Source organism: Tursiops truncatus, chromosome 5 (assembly GCF_011762595.2).
Source record: "Tursiops truncatus isolate mTurTru1 chromosome 5, mTurTru1.mat.Y, whole genome shotgun sequence".
NCBI classification, from domain to species: Eukaryota; Metazoa; Chordata; class Mammalia; order Artiodactyla; family Delphinidae; genus Tursiops; species Tursiops truncatus.
In genome coordinates, this window is record NC_047038.1 from 53,366,035 (window position 1) to 53,389,483 (window position 23,449).

The following is a 23,449-nucleotide window of genomic DNA, read 5'->3' on the forward strand; positions in this document are numbered from 1 at the left end:
GATTTACATTTCTCTAATACAAGCTACCACATGTAAAAATATAAGCAAAAAGATATACTGTATAGCACAGGAAATTATAGCCATTATCTTACAATAACTTTAGAGAAGTATAATCTGTAAAAACACTGGACCACTATACTATATACCTGGAACTAATATAATATTGTAAAGCAACTCTTCTTTAATAAAAAATGAATAATTAAGGGCGGAGTCAAGATGGCAGACTAGGAGGATGCGGAATTTGCATTCGAATTTTGTTTTATTTTTATTCTTTGTTATTGTACTGCTCCTTTTTTTCTTTTTTCTTTTTTTTTTTTTGCCATGCCATGTGGCTTGCGGGATCTTGGTTCCCAGGCCAGAGGTTTGGCCTGAGCTTCTGTGGAGGAAATGCTGAGTCCAAACCACTGGACTAACAGAGGACCTCAAATCCCAGGGAATATTGGAGTGAGACCTCCCGGTGGTCCTCATCTCAGTCAAGACCCAGCTTTACCCAGCTGCCTGCAAACTCCAATGCTGGATGCCTCAGGCCAAACAACCAGTAAGACAGGAATACAACTCCACCCATCAAAAAAAAAAACAAAAACAAAAACGCCAAAAATATGTTACAGTTGAAGGAGCAAGGTAAAAACCTATAAGACCAAATAAATGAAGATGAAATAAGCAACCTACTTGAAAAAGAATTCAGAGTAATGATAGTAAAGATGATCCCAAATCTCAGAATGGAGAAAATACAAGAAACGTTTAACAAAGATCTAGAAGAACTAAAGAGCAAACATACAGTGATGAACAACACAATAACTGAAATTAAAGATACTCTAGAAGGAACCAATAGCAGAATAACTAAGGCAGAAGAATGGATAAGTGACCTGGAAGATAAAATAGTGAAAATAATTACTGCAGAGCAGAATAAAGAAAAAAGAATGAAAAGAATTGAGGACAGTCTCAGAGATCTCTGGGACAACATTATATGCACCAACATTTGAATTATAGGGGTCTCAGAGGAAGAAGAGAAAAAGAAAGGGTCTGAGAAAATATTTGAAGAGATTATAGTTGAAAACTTCCCTAACATGGGAAAAGAAATAGTCAATCAAGTCCAGGAAGCACAGAGAGTCCCATACAGGATAAACCCAAAGAGAAACACGTCAAGAAACCTATTAATCAAAGTATCAGAAATTAAATACAAAGAAAAAATATTAAAAGCAGCAAGGGAAAAGCAACAAATAACATACAAGGGAAACCTCATAAAGTTAACAGCTAATCTTTGAGCAGAAACTCTGCAAGCCAGAAGGGAGTAGCAGGACATATTTAAAGTGATGAAAGGGAAAAACCTACAACCAAGATTACTCTACCCAGCAAGGATCTAATTCAGATTCGATGGAGGAATAAAAAGCTTTACAGACAAGCAAAAGCTAAGAGAATTCAGCACCTTCAGCTTTACAACAAATGCTAAAGCAACTTCTCTAAGCAGGAAACACAAGAGAAGAAAAAGACCCACAAAAACAAACCCAAATCAATTAAGAAAATGGTAATAGGAACATACATATCAACAATCACCTTGAATGTAAATGGATTAAATGCCCCAACCAAAATACACAGACTGGCTGAATGGATACAAAAACAAGACCCTTATATATGCTGTCTACAAGAAACCCACTTCAGACCTAGGGACACATACAGACTGAAACTGAGGGAATGGAAAAAATATTCAATGGAAATGGAAATCAAATGAAAGTTGGAGTAGCAATACTCATATCAGATAAAATAGACTTTAAAATAAAGGCTCTAACAATAGATAAGGAAGGATATTACATAACGACCAAGGGATCAATCCAAAAAGAAAACATAACAATTGTAAATATTTATGCACCCAACATAGGAGCTCCTCAATACATAAGGCAAATGCTAACAGCCATAAAATGGAAATTCGACAGTAACACAATAATAGAGGGTGAATTTAACACCCCACTTACAGCAATAGACAGATTATCCAGACAGAAAATAAATACAGAAACACAAGCTTGAAATGACACAATGGACCACATAGATTTTATTGATATTTTTAGGACATTCCACCAGAAAGCAGAAGAATACACTCTCTTCTCTAGTGCACACAGAATGTTCTCCAGAATAGATCACATCTTGGGTCACAAATCAAGCCTTGCAAAATTTAAGAAAATTGAAATCATATCAAGCATCTTTTCTGACCACAATGCTATGAGATTAGAAATTAATTAATGGAAAAAAACAGTAAAAACCACAAATACATGGAGGCTAAACAGTGTGCTGCTAAATAACTAAGAGATCACTGAATAAATCAAAGAAGAAATTTAAAAATACCTAGAAACAAATGACAACAAAAACACGATGATCCAAAACCTATGGAATCCAGCAAAAGCAGTTCTAAGAGGGAAGTTCACAGCAATTCAAGCTCACATCAGGAAACAAGAAAAATCTTGAATAAACAATCTAACCTTGCACCTCGAGCAACCAGAAAAAGAAGAACAAAGAAAACCCAAAGTCAGTAGAAGGAAAGAAATCATAAAGATCAGAGCAGAGATAAATGAAATAGAAATGAAGAAAAGCATAGCAATGATCAAAAAAACTAAAAGTTGATTATTTGAGAAGATAAACAAAATTGATAAGCCTTTAGCCAGAGTCATCAAAAAAAAAAAAAAAAGGGAGAGGACTCAAATCAATAAAATTAGAAATGAAAAAGGAGAGATTGCATCTGACACTGCAGAAATAAAAAATATAATAAGAGACTACTACAAGCAACTGTATGCCAATAAAATGGACAACCTGGAAGAAATGAACAAATTCTTGGAATTTCCAAGATTGAACCGGGAAGAATTTAGAAAATATAAACAGACCAATCACAGGTAATGAAATTGAAACAGTAATTAAAAAGCTTCCAACAAACAAAATCCAGGACCAGATGGCTTCACAGGTGAATTCTATCAAACATTTAGAGAAGAGTTAACACCTATCCTTCTCAAAATCTTCCAAAAAATTGTGGAGGGAGGAACACTCCCAAACTCGTTCTATGAGGCCACCATCACCCTGATACCAAAACCAAATAAAGATATCACAAAAAAAGAAAATTATAGACCAATATCACTGATGAATATAGACACAAAAGTCCTTAACAAAATATTAGCAAACAGAATCCAGCAACACATTAAAAGGATCATACACCATGATCAAGTGATAATTATCCCAGAGGTGCAAGGATTCTTCAATATATGCAAATCAATCAATGTGATACACCATATTAACAAACTGAAGAATAAAAACAATGTGATTATCTTAGTAGATGCAGAAAAAGCTTTTGACAAAATTCAACACACATTCATGATAAAAACTCTCCAGAATGTGGGCACAGAGGGAACCTACCTCAACATAATAAAAGTCATATGTGACAAACCCACAGCAAACATCATTCTCAATGGTAAAAAACTGAAAGCATTTCCTCTAAGATCAGGAAAAAAACAAGGATGTCCACTCTCGCCACTATTACTAAACATAGTATTGGCAATCAGAGAAGAAAAAGAAATAAAAGAAATACAAATTGGAAAAGAAGAAGTAAAACTGTCACTGTTTGCAGATGACATGATACTATATGTAGAAAATCCTAAAGATGCCACCAGAAAACTACTAGAAGTAAACAATGAATTTGGTAAGATTGCAGGATACAAAATTAATGCACAGAAATCTCTTGCATTCCTATACACTAACAATGAAAGATCAGAAAGAGAAATGAAGAGAACAATCCCATTTACCATCGCAACAAAAAGAATACAATACCTAGAAATAAACCTACCTAAGGAGGCAAAAGACTTGTACTCAGAAAACTATAAAACACTGATGAAAGAAATCAAAGATAACATAAACAGATGGAGAGATATATCATGCTCCTGGCTTGGACGAATCAACATTGCAGAAATGACTATACTACCTAAAGCAATCTATAGGTTCAATGCAATCCCTATCAAATTACCAGTGGCATTTTTCACAGAACTAGAACAAGAAATTTTACAATTTGTGTGGAAACACAAAAGGCCCTGAATAGCCAAACAATCTTAAGAAAGAAAAATGGAGCAGGAGGAATCAGGCTCCCTGACTTCAGACTATACTACAAAGCTACAGTAATCAAGACAGTATGGTACTGGCACAAAAACACAAATGTAGATCAAGGAACAGGATAGAAAGCCCAGAGATAAATGCATGCACATATGGTCACCTTATCTTTGACAAAGGAGGCAAGAATATACAGTGGAGAAAAGACAGCCTCTTCAATAAGTGGTGCTGGGAAAACTGGACAGCTACATGTAAAAGAATGAAATTAGAACACCCCCTAACACTATACACAAAAATAAACTCAAAATGAATTAAAGACCTAAATGTAAGGCCAGACAGTATAAAACTCTTAGAGGAAAACATAGGCAGAGCACTCTATGACATAAATCACAGCAAGGGAGATAAAAACAAAAATAAACAAATGGGACCTAATGAAACTTAAAAGTTTTTGCACAGCAAAGGAAACCATAAACAAGAATGGGAGAAAATATTTGTAAATGAAGCAACTGACAAAGTATTACTCTCCAATATATACAAGCAGCTCATGCAGCTCAATATAAAAAAAAACAAACAACCCAATCCAAAAATGGGTGGAATACCTAAATAGACATTTTTCTAAAGAAGACATACAGATGGCCAACAAATACATGAGAAGATGCTCAACATCACTAATCATTAGAGAAGTACAAATCAAAACCACAATCACCTCACACTGGTCAGAGTGGCCATCATCAAAAAAGCTACAAACAATAAATGTTGGAGAGGGTGTGGAGAAAAGGAAACCCTCTTGCACTGTTTGTGGGAATGTAAATTGATACAGCCACTATGGAGAACAGTATGGAGGTTCCTTTAAAACCTACAAATAGAACTACCATATGACCCAGCAATCCCACTACTGGGCATATACCCTGAGAAAACCATAATTCAAAAAGAGACATGTACCACAATGTTCACTGCAGCACTATTTACAATAGCCAGGACAGGGAAACAACCTAAATGTCCATCGACAGATGAATAGATAAAGAAGATGTGGCACATATATACAATGGAATATTACTCAGCCATAAAAGGAACGAAATTGAGTTATCTGTAGTGAGGTAGATGGACCTAGAATCTAGTTATACAGAGTGAAGTAAGTCAGAAAGGGAAAAACAAATACTGTATCTAACACATATATATGGAATTTAAAAAAAACGGTACCGATGAACCTAGTGGCAAGGCAGGAATAAAGATGCAGACGTAGAGAACGGACTTGAGGGCACAGGGTGGGAAGGGGAAGCTGGGATGAAGTGATAGAGTAACATTGACATATATACACTACCAATTGTAAAATGGATGGCTAGTGGGAAGCTGCTGCATAGCACAAGATCAACTTGATGCTTTGTGATGACCTAGAGGGATGGGATAGGGAGGGTGGGAGGGAGGCTCAAGAGGGAGGGGATATGGGGATATATGTATACATATAGCTGATTCACTTTGTTGTACAGCAGAAACTAACACAACATTGTAAAGCATTTATACTCCAAAAAAGATGTGAAAAAAATGAATAATTAAAAGAGCATGAGCAGTTCATCCAATCTAACCACACTCCCACTTATAATACAAGAAGATCTGTAATAGTCCTTGATATCTTGTTTTGTTTTATTGATTTCCCTTAGTACTTCAAACGAAACAAAGACGACTGATAACATTAACAAAAACGTATCTTCTTTGTTGAGAAGCAAGATATAGCTAATGTCAGAAATATGCTAAGTCCAGCTTGCATTTAGGGTTGACATGAATATCCCAGTGACAGATGAAACTATATTATTGTAGCATCTCTGCTGGTGGTTAGAAGTCAGTACCAGGTCTAGCAAAGGACTGGGACAGCAGAGAAAGTTCAGCAAAACCCATCATTTACCACCAAGACTTTCATCTATAAATAATACTTGGCTTAACACATGTTATGTGCTGAGAGCTCTGCTAGATTTAAGGTTTATAAAAGCAAAGCAAAATTCTAATATCAAGAAAATTACAGTCTTTGTGAAAAGACAATCCCCCTGAAATAATAAGTGAATAAGTGCTTAATTATGGGATATAGCCATGTTAATTGTGAGTATTTACATGAGCTTAGAGATAGTTAAGAGGTTTATACAAATAAATACCTAAAGGCAGTAAATATCTGATAGAAAAATTAGGCATTCAAGTCATTAATTTATTCCCAGCTATTTAGTTTATTATTGTAGCAAAATCAAAGAATATAAAAAGGACATTGAATTGCTTTCATTCTTTTAGTGGTTGCCTTAGGATTTACAATGTACGTCTCTAATTAAACAGAATCTATGTTCAAATAATATTATACACTTCACATGCAGTGTTAACCATTAGAACAGTATATTCTGAATTGTTTCTACTCATCCTTTGTGCTGTTGTGTTTTATATTTATGTATGCTATACATATACAATACATTGCTGTTCTTTTTGCTTTAAATGGTCAGTTAAATTTTAATATAATTCAAATAAATGAAAAATTTTATTTTACTTCATCTATTCCATTTCATGTGTTCATTTATATCCAGATTTCTGTGTGCTATCATATTTCTTCTTCCTAAAGAACTCTATCAGTTCTTGTAATGCAGATCTATTGACAATTTTCTCTACTTTGTTTAAATGAGAAAGTCTTGATATCTCTTTCATTTTTGAAAGATATTTTCACTAGATTTAGATTTTTGGTTTAAGAGTTTATTTCTTTTAGCACTTTAAAGATGTCCTTCCACTGTCTTCTTTCTTGTATAGTTTTTGACTAGTCTTTTATTCATGTCATGTATAATGTGTCCTTTTTCTATGGCTGTCTTTAAGATTTTCTTTGTTTTTGTTTTTTAGCAGTTTGAATAATACATCCACCTGAGGTTTTTTTTAAACTGGTTGGAGTTTGATTTATTACTTAAAAATATAGACATTTCTCATTAATATGTGCTGATCAACTTCATTCTTTATTGAATTTATTTATTGAAATATAGTTGCTTTACAATGTTGTGTTAGTTTTAGGTGTACAACAAAATGATTAAGTTATATATATATATGTGTGTATATATTATAATATATATGTTCTTTTACAGATTCTTTTCCCTTATAGGTTATTATAAAATATTGAGTATAGTTCTCTGTGCTATACAATAGGTCCTTGATGGTTACCTATTTTATATATAGTAGTGTATATATGTCAATCCCAAATTTCTAATTTATCCCTTCCTCCTTTCCCCTTTAGTAACCATAAGTTTGTTTTCTATATCTGTGGGTCTATTTCTGTTTTGTACATAAGTTCATTTGTACCATTTTTTTTAGGTTCCACATATAAATGATATCATATGATATTTGTCTGGCTTACTTCACTTAGCATGATAATCTCTAGGGCCATCCATGTTGCTGCAAACAGCATTCTTTCTTTTTTTTAATAAATAAGAAAAGTTTTTAAGAAGTTAAAGGTGGTATGTGTTGAAGAAAACAAAAGTAGAGCAGGATGGGGAGCTGGAAGTGCTGAGGGTTGGGATGAGGCACTTTGCAAGGTTAAACAGGGGTGCAAAGACTTGAAGGTATAGGGCTTAACAAATGACATTAGTTCATCCTTTTTTATGGCTGAGTAGTATTCCATTATATATATATATATACCACATCGTCTTTATCTATTCATCTGTCAATGGACATTTAGGTTGCTTCCATGCATTTAGGTCTTGGCTGTTGTAAATAGTGCTGCAATGAACATTGGGGTACACGAAACCACACTTGTAAGTTACATTGATGACATTGTGCTGATTGGACCTAGTGAGCAAATAGAAACTTCTCTAGACTTATTAGCCAGAGATTTGCGAGTTAGAGGGGGCAAAATAAATATGACAAAAATTCAGAGGTTTTCTAACTCAGTGAAAATTCTAGGGGGTCCAGCAGTGTGGTGCATGCAGTGATAACCTTTCCAAGGAGAAGGATAATTTTGTGCAACTGGCTCATCCTACAACCACAAAAGAGGCACTGTGCCTGTTTGGATTTTGGAGGCAACATACTATTTCAGTCCATTTACTGAGTGACCCAAAAAGCTGCTAGTTTTGATGGGGCCCAGAACAAAAGAAGACTCTGGAATGGGTTCACGCTGCTGTGCAAGCTGCTCTGCGATTTGGGCCATTGGATCAAGCAGATCCAATAGTGCTTGAAGTGGCAGCGGCAGATAGGGAAGCTCTTCGGACCCTTTGGCAGGTTCTTATGGGTGAATTGCAGTGTAGGCTCTTAGGAGTTTGGACCACAACTCTGCTATCCTCTACAAATAACTACTTCCCTTTTGAGAAACAGCTCTTGGACTTCTACTGGGCCTTAGTAGAGACTGAACACTTAACCATGTGCCACCAAGTTACCATTTGACCTGAGTCGCTCAACATGAACTGGGTGTTACCTGAAACACCAAGCTATAAAGTTAGTCATGCAAAGCAACATTTCATCAATCAGTTGGAACTGGTATATATGTGATTGGGTCCAAGCAGGCTCTGAAGGCATAAGTAAGTTACATGAAGAAATGGGCCAAATAGCCATGGTCCCCACTGCTGTTACAATGCCTTCTCTCTCTCAGCCTGCACCTTTGGCTTCATAAGGAGTTTCCTACAACCAGTTGACAGAGGAAGAGAACACATGGGCCTGGTTTGCAGATGGCTCTCCATGGAGTGCAGGCAGCACTTGAGAGTGGACAGCTATAACACTATAGCCCCTTTCTGGGATATCCCTGAAAGGCAGTTGTGAAGGGAAATCCTCCCAGTGAGCAGAACTCTGATCAGTGCACTTGGTCGCTCATTTTGCTTGGAAGGGAAAAAAGGTAAGTAGTTATATACCAATTCAAGGCCTGTGGCTAACAGTCTGGCTGATGGTCAAAGGTTTGGAAGGAAAATGATTGGAAAATTGGTTTCAAGGAAATCTGGGGAAGAGGTTATGTAGATAGACCTCTATGAATGGAAAAAAAATTGAATATATTTTTGTCTCATGTGAGTGCTCACCACAGGGTGCTCTCAACAGAGGAGGATTTTGATAATCAAGTGGATAGGATGACCTGTCTTGTGGATACCAATCAGCCTTTTTCTCTAGCCATCCCTATCATCACCCAATGATCTCATAAACCAAGTAGCCATCGTTGCAAGAATGGAATTTACGCATAGGCTCAGCAACATGGACTTCCACTCACTAAGACCAGTCTGGCTACAGACACCTCCGAGTGCCTGCCATCCGAGACCCACGCTGAGTCCCAGATATGTCACCGTTCTACAGGTGATCAGCCAGCAGCTATCTGGTGGCAAGTTGATTACATTGGACTGTTTCTACCGTTTCCATCATGGAAGGGGCAGCATTTTGCTCTCACTGGAACAGACACTTATTCCGGATACAGGTTTGCGTTTTTCCGCATGCAGTGTTTCTGCTAAAACATTCCTGGACTTACAGAATGCAGTATCCATCATTATGGTATTCCAGGGAATTCTAATCAAAGAATTCACTTCACAACAGATGAAGTTCAGCAATGGGCCCATGATCATGGAATTCACTAGTCTTACAAAATTCCCCATTATCCTGAAACAAGCTGGCTTAGTAAAATGGTAGAATGACATTCTGAAGACTCAGATACAGTTCCAAATAAGTGATAATATCTTCTAGGGCTGGGAAAGGCTCTCCAGAACCTGAATCAGTGTCCAATATATGGTTCTGTTTCTCCCATAACTATGATTCATAAGTCCAGGAATCGAGTGGTGGAAATAGGAGTGGCACCACTCACCTCTAGTGACCCACTAGCAAAATTTTTACTTCCCATTTCCGTGACATTAGATTCTGCTGGCCTAGAGGTCTTAGTTCCAAAGGAAGGAATGCTTCCACCAGGAGACACAACAATGATCTATTGAAATAGAAGATAAGATGTTCACCCAACCACTATAGAATCTTCATGCTTCTGAATTAACTGCCAAAGAAGGGAGCTACATTGCTAGCTGGGGTGAATAATCCTGACTACCAAGGAGACATTGCACCACTACTCTACAATGGAGGTAAGGAAGAGTATGTCTGAAATAAAGGAGATCCCTTAGGGTTTCTCTTAGTATTACCATGCTCTATGATTAAAGTCAATGGAAAGTTACAACAACCCAATGTAGGCAGGCCTAATGATGCCCCAGACCCTGCAGAAATGAAGGTTTGGCTCACCCAACCAGGTAAAGAATCACGACAAGCTGAGATGCTTGCTGAAAACAAAGGGAATATAGAATGGGTAGTGGAAGAAAGTAATTATACACACCAGCTCTAACCATGTGACCAATTACAGAACCAAGCACTCTAACTGTCATGAGTGTTTCCTCCTTAGTTAGTAATGAATGTTTGTGTGTGTGTATGTGTATTTATATATATACATATTAAGCAAATACCTTTGGTTTCTTCCCTCTCATTCTCTTATCATGTAACATAAGATGTACTAACTTTACAGCATAGTATTTAAGTTACAAGAAATCAAAAATAAAATTAAATATTTCTCAGGGAGTTTACCTCTTCTTCTGAGGAAGAGGTTAGTGACTTTTTGGTTGTTCGCATAGTTGTATCATAGCTGTTAGGCAGAATTATGACCTTTTTATTGTCTTTATTTGGAGATTAAGTATGATTTAAGGAGATGTCTGTGGGAACCAAGTTGACAAGGGGTGGACTTGTGAAGGCTAGTTTTATGCGTCAATTTGACTGGTCCATAGTATGCCCAGTTATTTGGTCAAACAATATTCTGAGCATTTCTGTGAAGTTTGTTTTGGGTGAGATTAACATTTAAATCAGTAGACTGAGTAAGGCAGATTGCTCTCCCTAATGTGGGAGGGCCTCATCCAATCAGTTGAAATCTTGCCTAGAACAAAATGCTGACCCTCCCACGAGTAAGAGTTAATTCCCGCTGCCTGACTGCCTTTGAACTGGGACATTGGATTTTTCTTGCCTTTGAAGTTGAACTGAAATATATGCTCTTCCTGTGTCTTGAGGCTGCTCGTCTTTGGATTGGAACTACATCACTGGCTCTCCTGGATCTCTAGCTTACAGACTCACCTACAGGTATTAGGACTTTTCATCCTCCATAACTGCATGACCTAATTCCTTATAATAAATCTCTCTCCCTCTCTCTCTCTGTATATACACATATATCCTATTGGTTCTGTTTCTCTGGAGGACCCTGACTAACACAGCCAGACATCTTGTGCAGGATAATAGACACTGAGGTAAATAGATTTTATGCCTTGAAATAAGCACGCCTTCTCCTCTTCTAAGCCTTTAGTTGTGGGAGTATGAGTCAACTTAGAAGTTAATCATATTTGAGTTGTTTTCTTGATCAGCATTTGGGTGGTTTACAGTGCACCCAATCAGTGCATTACAGCCATCAGATTCCTAAGTGCTCTCTTATTTTCTGAGTGGTGGTAGGATTTCCAGAGGGTTTTCCTTAAAGTTGGCTCTACCCTTAGCTTTAAGTCTCCCTTTACTGCTGTACCCTTTCTTCTGTGTTTGTAACTTCTCAGTGGGATTCCTCTGCCCTTTGGTACTTAATGCTTATAGGCTCATGTTAAAGCTGGTAGGGGATTTCTTGGTTGCTCTAATGAAACCTCAGTCTTGGGCAGGCACTGTGTCTCTGGATCTTGGAGATGTGATCAGATCAGTGCTCCTATGCCTTCCCTGGCTATAGTTCTGGATTATTTGTCCCTTTCCCAGGCATTGAAGGTTTTTTTCTGTTGCTTTCCCTGTTGCAATGGGCCTTCACCCTTATCCTCAAGAGACAGTAATTTTTGCCCCTCTCACAGAAGTTTGAGGCTCTTGCTCTATGGGAGTACCAGAGGAGAAGCTGGGTGGGATTTTTATTCTATAGTGATTATTGTTTCCTTATATATTGCTTGTACCATGAGGGACACTTTCTCAGGTTTCTTGTTTAATACGTTTGTGAAAACCTATTGAATGGGAAGGTGGAAGGGGAAAGGTCTGCAAGAAGCTGAAAATTCCATTTATGTCTGCAGCCCTAGCAGTTCGATATTCACTCATTAACCAAAATTTGTCTTTACCAATTTATTAACAATTTTAGCTGAATTTTTTTATTGGTGTCTCAGGTAAGCAAGTGCCTTTTCTCTCCCTGCTGACACATGTGTATTCTAAAATTTTGGATTAGCTGTTTTCTCTGTGAACTCAGCTCTCAAGCGAGTTCAAGAAAAGTTGTGATTCAGATATCCAGACTCCTTTTTTGGTAAGGATGTGAGAGGTGTGCTTTCTAGCTTTTTAAATTTCAGGCAGAAATTGGAACAATCCACAGAATTGTTTTAGCCTTGGAACCACTTCTGACGGTCCCACGAGGTTCACTGTTGGAGTTTAGTGTGGTGAAACAGTATAGTATAGAGCACAGGACCCTGCGCTGGCGCTTGTGTCTTAGCCCTAAGACAAAATAATTTACAGTATGTTCTCAAGCAAATCTTGTATTCTCTTTGGGTATCAGCTTACCTGATGTAGACGAGATATCTCTAAAGTCCTTTCTAGACTGATGAGAGTAATGAACCTTTTTTGCCTAGGATATAAGTCAGTGTAGAAATAATCATTAGCATGTTGGCTAATGAGTATCTGGTTGCTAATTTAGATTTCTTCTAAAAAAATCCCTTTTTTTAAAAAAAAAATTTCTTTCCTAGTCCATCATAATATTTGATATTTCTAGTATTAAATTTTAATATACCTGCTTTACTAGTTAAGTATAGTTTTGATTGTGGACAAGAGTAAAATACAAAATAACAGTAGCAGGAATTTAGGTAGAATGTTAATAATGATTAGAAAACAATATGCATAGTTCATGCTTTTGCTATATACTAGGTACCTTTTAAAGCATGTTCTATGTATTAGCTCATTTAATTCTCAAAGTAAATCTTATGCAACAGACACTATCATTATTAATCCTATTGTATATAAGAAAAGACTGAGATTTTTCAAAGTGAAGTGACTGAAGGTAGGTATTCTTCAACATCAGGATATTAATAATTGTGGATTTTAAAACTACACAAGTAGGTGTAGTTTTCTAAACAAAGCATAGAAAAAGGGAAGTAAATAACTAGTTTTAAAGTAAAACTCTTTCAAGATACTGGCTTGCTCAGATAAGAAGAAAGACTTTGTGCCAGTTATCTATTCATGTGTAACAAACCATGCCAAAACATAGTGGTTTAAAACAGCAATTTTGCTTCCCTGGTGGCGCAGTGGTTGACAGTCCGCCTGCCAATGCAGGGGACACGGGTTCGTGCCCTGGTCCGGGAAGATCCCACATGCCACGGAGCAGCTAGGCCCGTGAGCCATGGCTGCTGAGCCTGCACGTCCGGAGCCTGGGCTCTGCAACGGGAGAGGCCACAACAGTGAGAGGCCCGCGTACCGCAAAACATAAATAAATAAATAAAAAATAAAACAGCAATTTTAATTTGTTCACAGCTCTGTGGGCTTGCACTGAGCTGGGCTCAGGTGGGATGGCTTCTCTGTTTCATGTGGTGCTGGCTGGGCTCTTCATGGTCTGGGGCAACAACTAGGATGTCTGAGATAATTTGGGCAGCTGGACCTCTTTTCACACAAACTCTCTCCTTCTCAAGAGAGTCAAGCTTGTTCACAAGATAGCATCATTGCAAGAGGTATATGCTCTATGTGATGCCTCTTGAGGTCTATGCTAAAAATTTGTTCAATTTCACTTCTGCCAATTCTAGTAGTCAAAGAAGACACAAATTCATCTAGTAATCGAGAGATAGAAAGGCAGACTTCTGTCTTAACGGGAGGAAGGGCAGAGTCACATTGCAAAGGGGCATGCATGCAGAAATAAGAGCATTTTTGGTCATTTATTAGCCTACCACCATGTGTCCTGTGTCTACAAATTACACATATTCCTCTCATGTACTAAATGTGCTCATGCCCATCTTAGAACCCCAAAATTCTAATCTAACTTTGTCATGAAAATGTCAGTCCATGATCTCATAAGCTATATCAGGTCTAGATGAAAATGAAACTCTTTGTGTATGTCTTCTTGTGTGTAGACCTGTAAACAGAATTGAAAACTTATCTGCTCCACACACATTCAGCATACAATACAGACATACAATAATGCAGTAATCATTCCCATTTATAAAAGGAAGAATGGAAAGGAGATAACACTCTGGACCGTAGAAATTCTGAAATCTGGTGGGGTGCCAGTTACCACGTTCTCAAACTTGAGGTCAGTGGGCATTCTTTGATTAAGGCCTATTCTCTTCCCTTGGCATGGTCCCCTAGTCCAATATTTCTTTGAGGCTCTTGACTCTGCCCATTTGGTGCTTGGATCTGTCCCCTGAGATGTCCTTCTTTTCATGTAAGAAATAAACACTACTCTGTGTTTGCCACTGAATAGTTTTTCAGCAGCTTCTTAGCCATAGAAAGCTGGAAACCCAGAGACCCCTTTTCACTTTTAACTGTCTCAGTCTCTTTCAGTTCATATTGTTACATGAACTTTAAACACTTTACCTTTAAATACTTTGTGGGTTTCCTGTGCATCATATTATAAAAGCAACTTCATTAGATAAAAGTCACAGAAAAAAAAATTTGAAAGTTCTCTCTCTACTTTGACATACTGAAGACTCTTAAGTAGCACTTTTGTCTACCTGAGAAGATCTACTATATACCGTCTTAAATCTTTCTGAGTTATTAACAAAGGGTCTTATAGCCACATCCTCACTCTGATCTTTAGATTGTGGCTCTATTTACGTTTATAAACTTTTGATGGTTTGAGACTAGAATTAAGTTAGAGCTTTATTTTCTAACCCAGAACATCCTGGGCCTTCTATATTTTGTTAAAATTCAGCTTGTGGATTAGAACAGTTCCTTCTTTGTTCATTTCTCTCTTCTTGTCACATGTAGCTGAGTGGCCAATTAATAATTTTATCTCTCTGCCTCCTAATATTCTAGCCAAATCCATAACTTCTTTAGGTACATATGCTGAAAAATGTTTTTTCACCATTTTTTATCTTTTCAATAACTTTGTTAATAGTTTCCTTGCTGCTTTTTCAGCCTTTACCTACCTACTGGTTCTAAAGCCAATGCCACCTGTATTATTAGAGCTTTGTTACAGCAGCATCCTACTTCTAGGTATAAATTGCTGTATCAGTTAACTTTTACTACCTAATAAGTCACCACAAAACTGGGTGGCTTGAAACAACAATCATTTATTTGCTCACAAATCTGTGGGCCAGCAACTTAGCCTGGGCTCAGTTGGGATAGCTCATCTCTGCTTCATGCTGTGCACCTGAGCCCACTCTTACATCTGGGACCTCAGCTGGGATGGCTGTGATGTTTGTAATGTCGGGAATAACTGGGCCTCCCTAACTAGAGTCTGGCTTGGGCTTTCTCTCATGTTGGCAGCATTCTATTAGCCAAATTTGCAAGGAAATCCAGTTTTTTCCTTGCAATTTGCAAGGAAATCCAGTTTTAAGGGATGGAGGGAGAGACTCCATCTGTTGGTAGGAGAAATGTCAAACTTTCATGGCAAAGTGGTGCTCATACAGAATGGAAAAAAATTTGTAGATTCTATAATTTATCAGAGATTTATAACTGGAAGGCAGAGGAGTTTTAAGGGAGAGGTGTTTTTTTTTTTTGCTTGTTTTTTTTATTTTAAGAGAGGACTTTTTTTTTTTTTTAAATAATAGAAGAAATGTAAGTATTCTTAAAGATTCAGCCAGGGGCCAAGAGTTTAGCAGAGTTAGAAGATTTAGGCAATAGAGTAGATTAACTGTTGGAGCAAGTTTCCAGAGGTAATTGTGGAAAATGGGATCCAAAGCATAGAACTGATTATCCTCTTTGGACAAAGGGAAGAGACTACTTATATGAATCAGAAGGGAAGGAACAAAGCTATGTGTGCATGCAACTAAGTTTGGATGGGGAATTGATAGTTGAAGTAATTCTCCCCTGAATGTGGTTGGCTTTCTTGGTGAGGTAAATGGCAATATAATTTACTGATAGTTATGGAAATAGTGACTTGAAGATGAAAGATAGAATAAACCTTGAGGTAGTGAGAGAGTTCATTGACTAGAGAAGAATTAAAGGGTTGTTGATTCATGTTGAGGGCCCAGGTGAGGGTGGAAACAAAAAATATTCAGTGGCAGCAATGAGGAGCTGATAAAGGGGAGTCCTACAGGAAACAGCATGGTTAAGTTTTCAGTGTTGAAGGATGATGCTAGCAACATTGTGGGAAGTACGCCACCGGGAGACCAGCTCAGCAGTAGAAATTCCTGGGTCTTAGTTTGGACAGCTATAACAAATTACCATAGACTTGTTGGCTTACAAACAACAGGAATTTATTTCTCACAGTTCTAGAGGCTGGAAGTTCAGGATCAGAATGCCAGCATGGTCAGGTTCTGGTGAGAACCCTCTTCCAGGTTGCAGACTGCCAACTTCTACTTGTATCGTTCCATGGTGCAAAGAGGGTGAGAGAGAGCTCTCTGGGATCCCTTTTAAAAGGGCACTAATATATATATATATATATATATATATATATATATATATATAGGTTCTTCCCTCATGATGTAGTCACCTCCCAAAGGGCCCACCTCCTAACACCATCACTTTGGGGGTTAATATTTCAACATACGGATTTTGAGGGGACATAACCATTCAGTCCATTGCACCCTGTTATGAGGCTGTTCCACTTACTATTCCTGCATAATCAATTTCCCTCAAACGCAGTAGCTTAAAACAACTGTGGTAAAATATTCATGGATTCTGTGGGTCAGGAATACAGAAAGTACAAAAGGGACAACTTATTTATGTTTCATGGTGTCTCGGGTCTCAAGATTTGAAAGCTGCAGGTGCTGCGGGTGAATTGATGGCAGGGGGCTGAGATCACATGAAAGCTTGTTGACCCACATGGCTGCTCCCTGGACCGAGAGGAGCAGAAGTCTAGGACTGCCAACTCAAGCACCTATTTGTGGCTGTTCCATGTGGCTTCTTTTCCTTGCAGGGTGGCTGCCTGAGGGCATTTTTATTCCTAACATAGTGGCTCAGGGTTCCAAGTATAGTGTGTTTTAGGGAACAGGTGGAAGCTGAATCATACTTGATGATCCAGCTTTGGAAGTTGCATAGGGTTACTTCTACAGCATTCTACTGTTTATAAGCAAGTCACACAACCACACAGATTCAAGCGAAGGTGAAACAGTTTGTCCCTCTTGATGAGTAAGCAGCAAGATTCTAGAAGAGCTTGCGGGATGGAGCTCTTGCATCCATCTTTGGAAAATACAATCGGTCATAGGAGCTTTATAGTCATCTGAATAAACAGTTGAATCTTGGAACCGAGGTAATAATAGCAGAGATGGAGGGACAGGCTTGGTTTTGTAAAATGAGCCATCTATGGAATCAACAAACTGACTCTCTCTCCTAAATCTTCTTCCTTAATGAGAATGTTGCAGGACATAGGTGTAAGGTCTCAAATGCTTATTCAAGAAAACAATAAGTCTCAATATTTTCACTTCTCTATTTAAGCAAGCCTTATAGTATTGGTTTCCACTCACTGTGTATAGCATTGTAGAGGCTTATAGAGAAAGAAAAGTTGTGGTCCTTTTACCAGGGATACACAGAAGCTCTTAAGAGATATGGGGCTCAAGCACCTGGGAGAGAAAATGTTATATATGTACAACCTCATTTTAAAAATAGAATGTGATTACAACCTTTTAGAATGACATACATGAATCATTGCTAAAAGAAAAGAAAATTTGAATATTTGAAGAGATAACTAACACACTAGGTTGGAGAAATGCTAAATATTTGGGTGAAATGTACAGCTACTTGGTGTAAAGCAAAACTCAGTCTTTTCCTCAAGCAATTGTCTTCTTTCATTTTGAGGTTGTAAATGACAGTTTTTTGATACTCTTCATACATTCAGATGACCTGGCAAGCATAACTTTGGTTATGTTTTTAACTGATTAAATACATATATTTAAAAATTTATTTCCTGTTTCCATGGATCTCCTTGATGCAAGGTGTTGAGTGAGCCTTACTTCTGGAGGACAGGAATTCCTAACTTCCCTTGAATGTTTTTAACACTTGGGTGTATTTGTTCATTCTCTATCTCAGTTTTATCCTATGAAATGGAAGAATGAGCCAAAGGCGATCATAACTTGAAAAACCTTCATAAAGATAATGGTGCAATAATACAAAATGCTCATATGCTCATTCAAAAGACTTGCTAACTCAGGTGGAGCCAAAGGATTTATCTTCAAGATGGGAATTCAGAACCAGAGCTGAGATTTGGCAAATGAAAGTGTATGTTATAAAAGCCAGGATGGTGCCTTTTCTCATAAATATTTTCACAGAGATCTCAGGTGGCTGCAAATCTCTAAATGTCAAATACTAATGGCTGTGTGAGCTTTTATTTTTTACCCTCAAAATAGTCAACTATCCACACTAATATCATTTCAAAGGGAATTTTGGAAATGAAATGAATAAAGTAGCAACTTCAAAATTAGGAACTAGGGTAGTTGTTTAATGTTCTGATATTTATGAAAAGAATTTCTCTATTTGCTTAGATTTGTAAAGTTTAGGTTTCTAGGAGTTTTCAATTTTGGTCTTGTTTTGTTTCCTGAAAAGAGAATTGTCAAAATAAGAAGATTTTAATAAATTCGATTTTGTGCCTCAAAAAAATGTTGGTGCAAGTGGGTTGCCAACTGTGAGCTGAAAGACTCTCTTTGAGGGTAAAATTCGCCATACAATTTTTTTCCTCATTCATCTTGAGACCCAGTGTCCTAATTTTAACATTGAGAAAGTTATCTTTTTACTTTTAATAATGAATAAAATAATAATAAATGTTGATGTTTTATGAATGGTTGAAGGATCAGTTGAAACTAAAGTGTAGGGATATTGGAAAGAAATTTACATACTAGTTGTATGATCTTGGGAAGTTCATTTAACCTTCAGTTTCCTTGTTGCAAAATGGGGATAATAATACTTCTTTACTTTATACGTTTCTTGTTTCTTGTTAGTACTTTTATTCAACTATCATTTTTGAATACTTTATACTCTGGGGATGGGCAGATGGACAGAATGTACCCCCTGTGTTCCAGGCACATTCTGTTTCGGGGCAAAACGGTTGATTATTTTCCCATATTGAACAACTGATAGTTGTAATGTCATACACACAGAGTCTTTGCCATTTATTTTTTTAACACGAACAAACATATTAAATTATTCCATGGTTCATTGCCAGAGGTTTCCCTGCTGCCTTCAAATAAGCAGAAAACACTATTCTTTCTTCAACATAGAGTTTTAGCTACAAGATAAGTTTGATACACAAGATAAGTTTGATACACTTGATAGTTGAGTATACATTTACATATACATGCAAAGTTTTTAGAATAAATACTTTGTTTTTGCTGTTATTTATGTTAACACACTAATATATTGTTCTTCCAAGTCCAGCAAACAATCCACCTCATTTGTGATTCTTCCTCCTTAGGCCTTCTGGAATTTGTCACTTCCTTATTCCTGCAAATTTGAAATATGACACTTATTGCATAGCATTTTATTTATTTGTTTTTCTGTCTGACTTCTCAGACAGTTTGTTTGGGATCTCAGGATCCAAGAGAAAAAAGTGTTTGAAGAAGAAGGTAGTGAATTAAAGAGTCAAATATTGCTGAGAAATACGGTACAATAAGAAAGGAGAAGGCACCTTGTCATGGCAAAATTGGGGAATCTGGTGACGTTGGCAAGAGGAGTTGTGAGTGTGAGAGTTCAGTGGAGTGTGAGAAACAGAAGCCTGAATGAAGGGAGTTAAAGAGAGAATTGGAGATAAGGAATCTGGAGTTTTCTTATTAAAGTGTTATGGATAATTCCAAAGGAGTTACAAAGATTCTGAGGCCTGAGGATTTGTGGTTGTTGCTAAGGTAGGACATTAGCTACAATGTTGTGCTGGTCAGAGTAATTTGGTAGAGATGAAAGCATGAACTTTGACCTTCAGGAGAAGCCAGGGGATTACACTCATTGACAAAGGAAGATGAGCAAAGAATATAACTACAGTTACAGAGAGTAGGTAGGTCTAGTGAAAGGATGATTAAGTAGTCTCTTCTCTCACTTCTATTTTACTAGAAAATAAGATATAGGGTCAGTGTCTGTGATGGTTAACTTTGTGTGTCAAGTTGACTGGCCACAGATTAAATATTATTTCTGGGTGTGTCTGTAAGGGTGTTTCTGGATGAGATTAACATTTGAATTGGACTCAGTAGACTGCCTTCCCCAATGTGGAGGTATCCAATCCATGGAGGGGTTGAATAGAATAAAACGTAGAGGAAAGAGGAATTTGCCCTTTTTTGTTTCTTGCCTGCTTGATTTGGACATCTCATTTCATATTCCCTGGCCCGGTGACTGGGATTTAAACCATAGGCTCCTCTGATTCTCAGACCTTCTGAATTAAATTGAATTACACAACCAGATTTCTTAGGTCTCCACCTTACAGATGGCAGAAATTATAGAGGAATAAGCCTCCAGAATTGTGTGAGCCAATTTGTCACAATAAATGAAGAAATAAATTTTATTAAAAATCTATTTATTATCTATCTATTACCTATCTATTTATATATCTATGTATCTCCTACCAGTTCTGTTTCTCTGGAAAATCTTGACTAATATATCTGAGAGTGAGAAAGTAGAAGGCACATTGGAAAGAAGAGACGAGCGTATAAGAAATACAACTGTCTTTTGGAGAGGGGGATGGTGAATTGAGGATGGGATGTATTAGGGCTTCCAGACGTCAACTGAAAAAAAAAAGGACAACGTGAGAGATGTGAGTTAAGTTCTGCTTGGTGCATAATGAGGACTATAGCCTGGGAGACAGCCTTTCAGCTCTGAGGAACTGCTCCAAAGAGGTAGGGGAGGAGGAAATCAGTATATATGTGATTTTGGTGAAGGGGGATACAAACAATCAAGACACATTTTAGCAGAGGGTTGCTGCTAGTCATGAGGAGCAGATGTCTCCACTAATGATTTTAGTTTTTCTCTAGATATGAGAAGATTCAAGAAACTGGGTTCATAAAATCTTCTCCTAAAAATATCTAACTATCTGAAGGCCTGTTCTGTCAGTTTTTCCAAGAGCACAGAGTGCCTCATTCCTAATCTCTATCCTGAACTCCTTTCGAGGTGTGTTGAAGTGACTGTAGCAGCTAGTGACTTAATCCTTGTAGAGGCAGATGGCAAGTGACAATTTTTAGTTGGCACACACAAGGCTAAAATTTTTCTCATTGTCTGTGATCCTTGACTAAAAGTTTTGAGCTTTTTCTTCTATCACCTTTGGCTGTGGCTATGCAGACTTAGGCTCATAGCAGGCTCATGATTGAGTTCAACCAGGGATTAGGGTTTCCTTTTAAGTAAATGATGGAAGAAGACAAGGACCTGAAAGTACATGATAGGACATGGAATATTCTTTCTTCTATCTTCGATATTATCCAGTTTCAAGGCCTCAAATATCATCCATACATTAATATCTTCAAAATGCTATCATCATCCCAACTCTGTCCCTAAATTCCATATGCACGTTCCCAACTTTGCACTTGGATGTCTAATATGTATCTCAAACTTACAAGGTCCGAATCCAAAGTGCATAATTTTTGCAAAACTTACTCCCTCTCACACTCTCCCTCATCTCAATAAATGACAGCTCTAATCTCCTATACAATATAAAATCTTGGAGCCACGATTAAGTGTTAGCTTGCTCTCACACCTCACATCCTCTCCATTTACCAATGTTATTAGCTCTTCCCTCAGAATATATCAGAACCAGGCCACATCTCATTTCCTTTTCACAGCTACCACTTGGCCCAAGCCACCATCATGCCTTGTCTGCATTTGTTCTTTCTGCTTCTAGCCTTATACATTGTACTCTAACACCAAGTCCATAGCAGACTGATCCTTCCTTTGTTTGTGTTTCCTTTGTTTCTGTGAAAACAACATAAATCAGTTCCCATGATTACTCAGCTCAAAGCGTGCTAATGGGTTTCTCATCTCACTTAGTAAAATAGTGAAGTCTTCAAAATAGACCAATAGGGGTGATCTTTGTAGCCCTTTCCTCTCTGACCTCATCTTCTACCACTCTTCTAGTGGCTCACACTCTACTGCAGTCACACTGGCCTGGTTGCTGTCCCTGGAATATAGCAGTTAGTCTTTGTTTTATTTTTCTTCAGTAACGTTCCTCCATGAAATTCTGTTTTCTTAGGTATCTGTGTGGCTGGCTCCCTGGAGAGGCTGATCTGACTCTGCTACTTAACATAACACCCTCTGCTCTTACCTTCTGTCATTTCCTAGCGTTTCTCTGACTTATCTTACTTCTTTGTGTGTGATGCACAAAATTCACATTTTGGCCAAATGTCCTTATGCTTAAGGCAATGATTGGCTAAAGCTGAACGTCACTATTATGGAAAAAAAACTCTGAATTATATACATATAATATTTACTTTTACATTTAAAAATTTTATTAATAAAAATATGGACATCAATTTTACAAATCTTGACCTTACAGAATTGAAACAGCAACTTCTCAGCATTGTTAGGTGCTAGATTGCTCTGGAGATACCATGTTGCATCTTTGTGATACTGAGTAGATGTTCACTTTCAAAGACTAGGATTTTTTTTCTTTTTTCTTTTCTTATAATAAATCACAATATCACACTGCCTCATTTTATTCACTTACTCATTTTATTTCTCTTGGGTATTATTTGTACAGGATTTTGGTATCTCTCTCTCTCTCTTTTTTTTAATCTTTCTCGGAGTATAATGGCTTTACAATGGTGTGTTAGTTTCTGCTTTATAACAAAGTGAATCAGTTATACATATACATATGTTCCCATATCTCTTCCCTCTTGCATCTCCCTCCCTCCCACACTCCCAATCCCACCCCTCTAGGTGGTCACAAAGCACCAAGCTGATCTCCCTGTGCTATGCGGCTGCTTCCCACTACCTATCTATTTTAGATTTTGTAGTGTGTATATGTCCATGCCACTCTCTCACTTTGTCCCAACTTACCCTTCCCCCTCCCCATATCCTCAAGTCCATTCTCTAGTAGGTCTGTGTCTTTATTCCCGTCTTGCCCTTAGGTTCTTCATGACCATTTTTTTTTTAATTCCATATATATGTGTTAGCATATGGTATTTGTTTTTCTCTTTCTGACTTACTTCACTCTGTATGACAGACTCTAGGTCCATCCACCTCACTACAAATAACTCAATTTCATTTCTTTTTATGGCTGAGTAATATTCCATTGTATATATGTGCCATATCTTTATCCATTCAACTGTCGATGGACACTTAGGTTGCTTCCATGTCCTGGCTATTGTAAATAGAGCTGCAATGA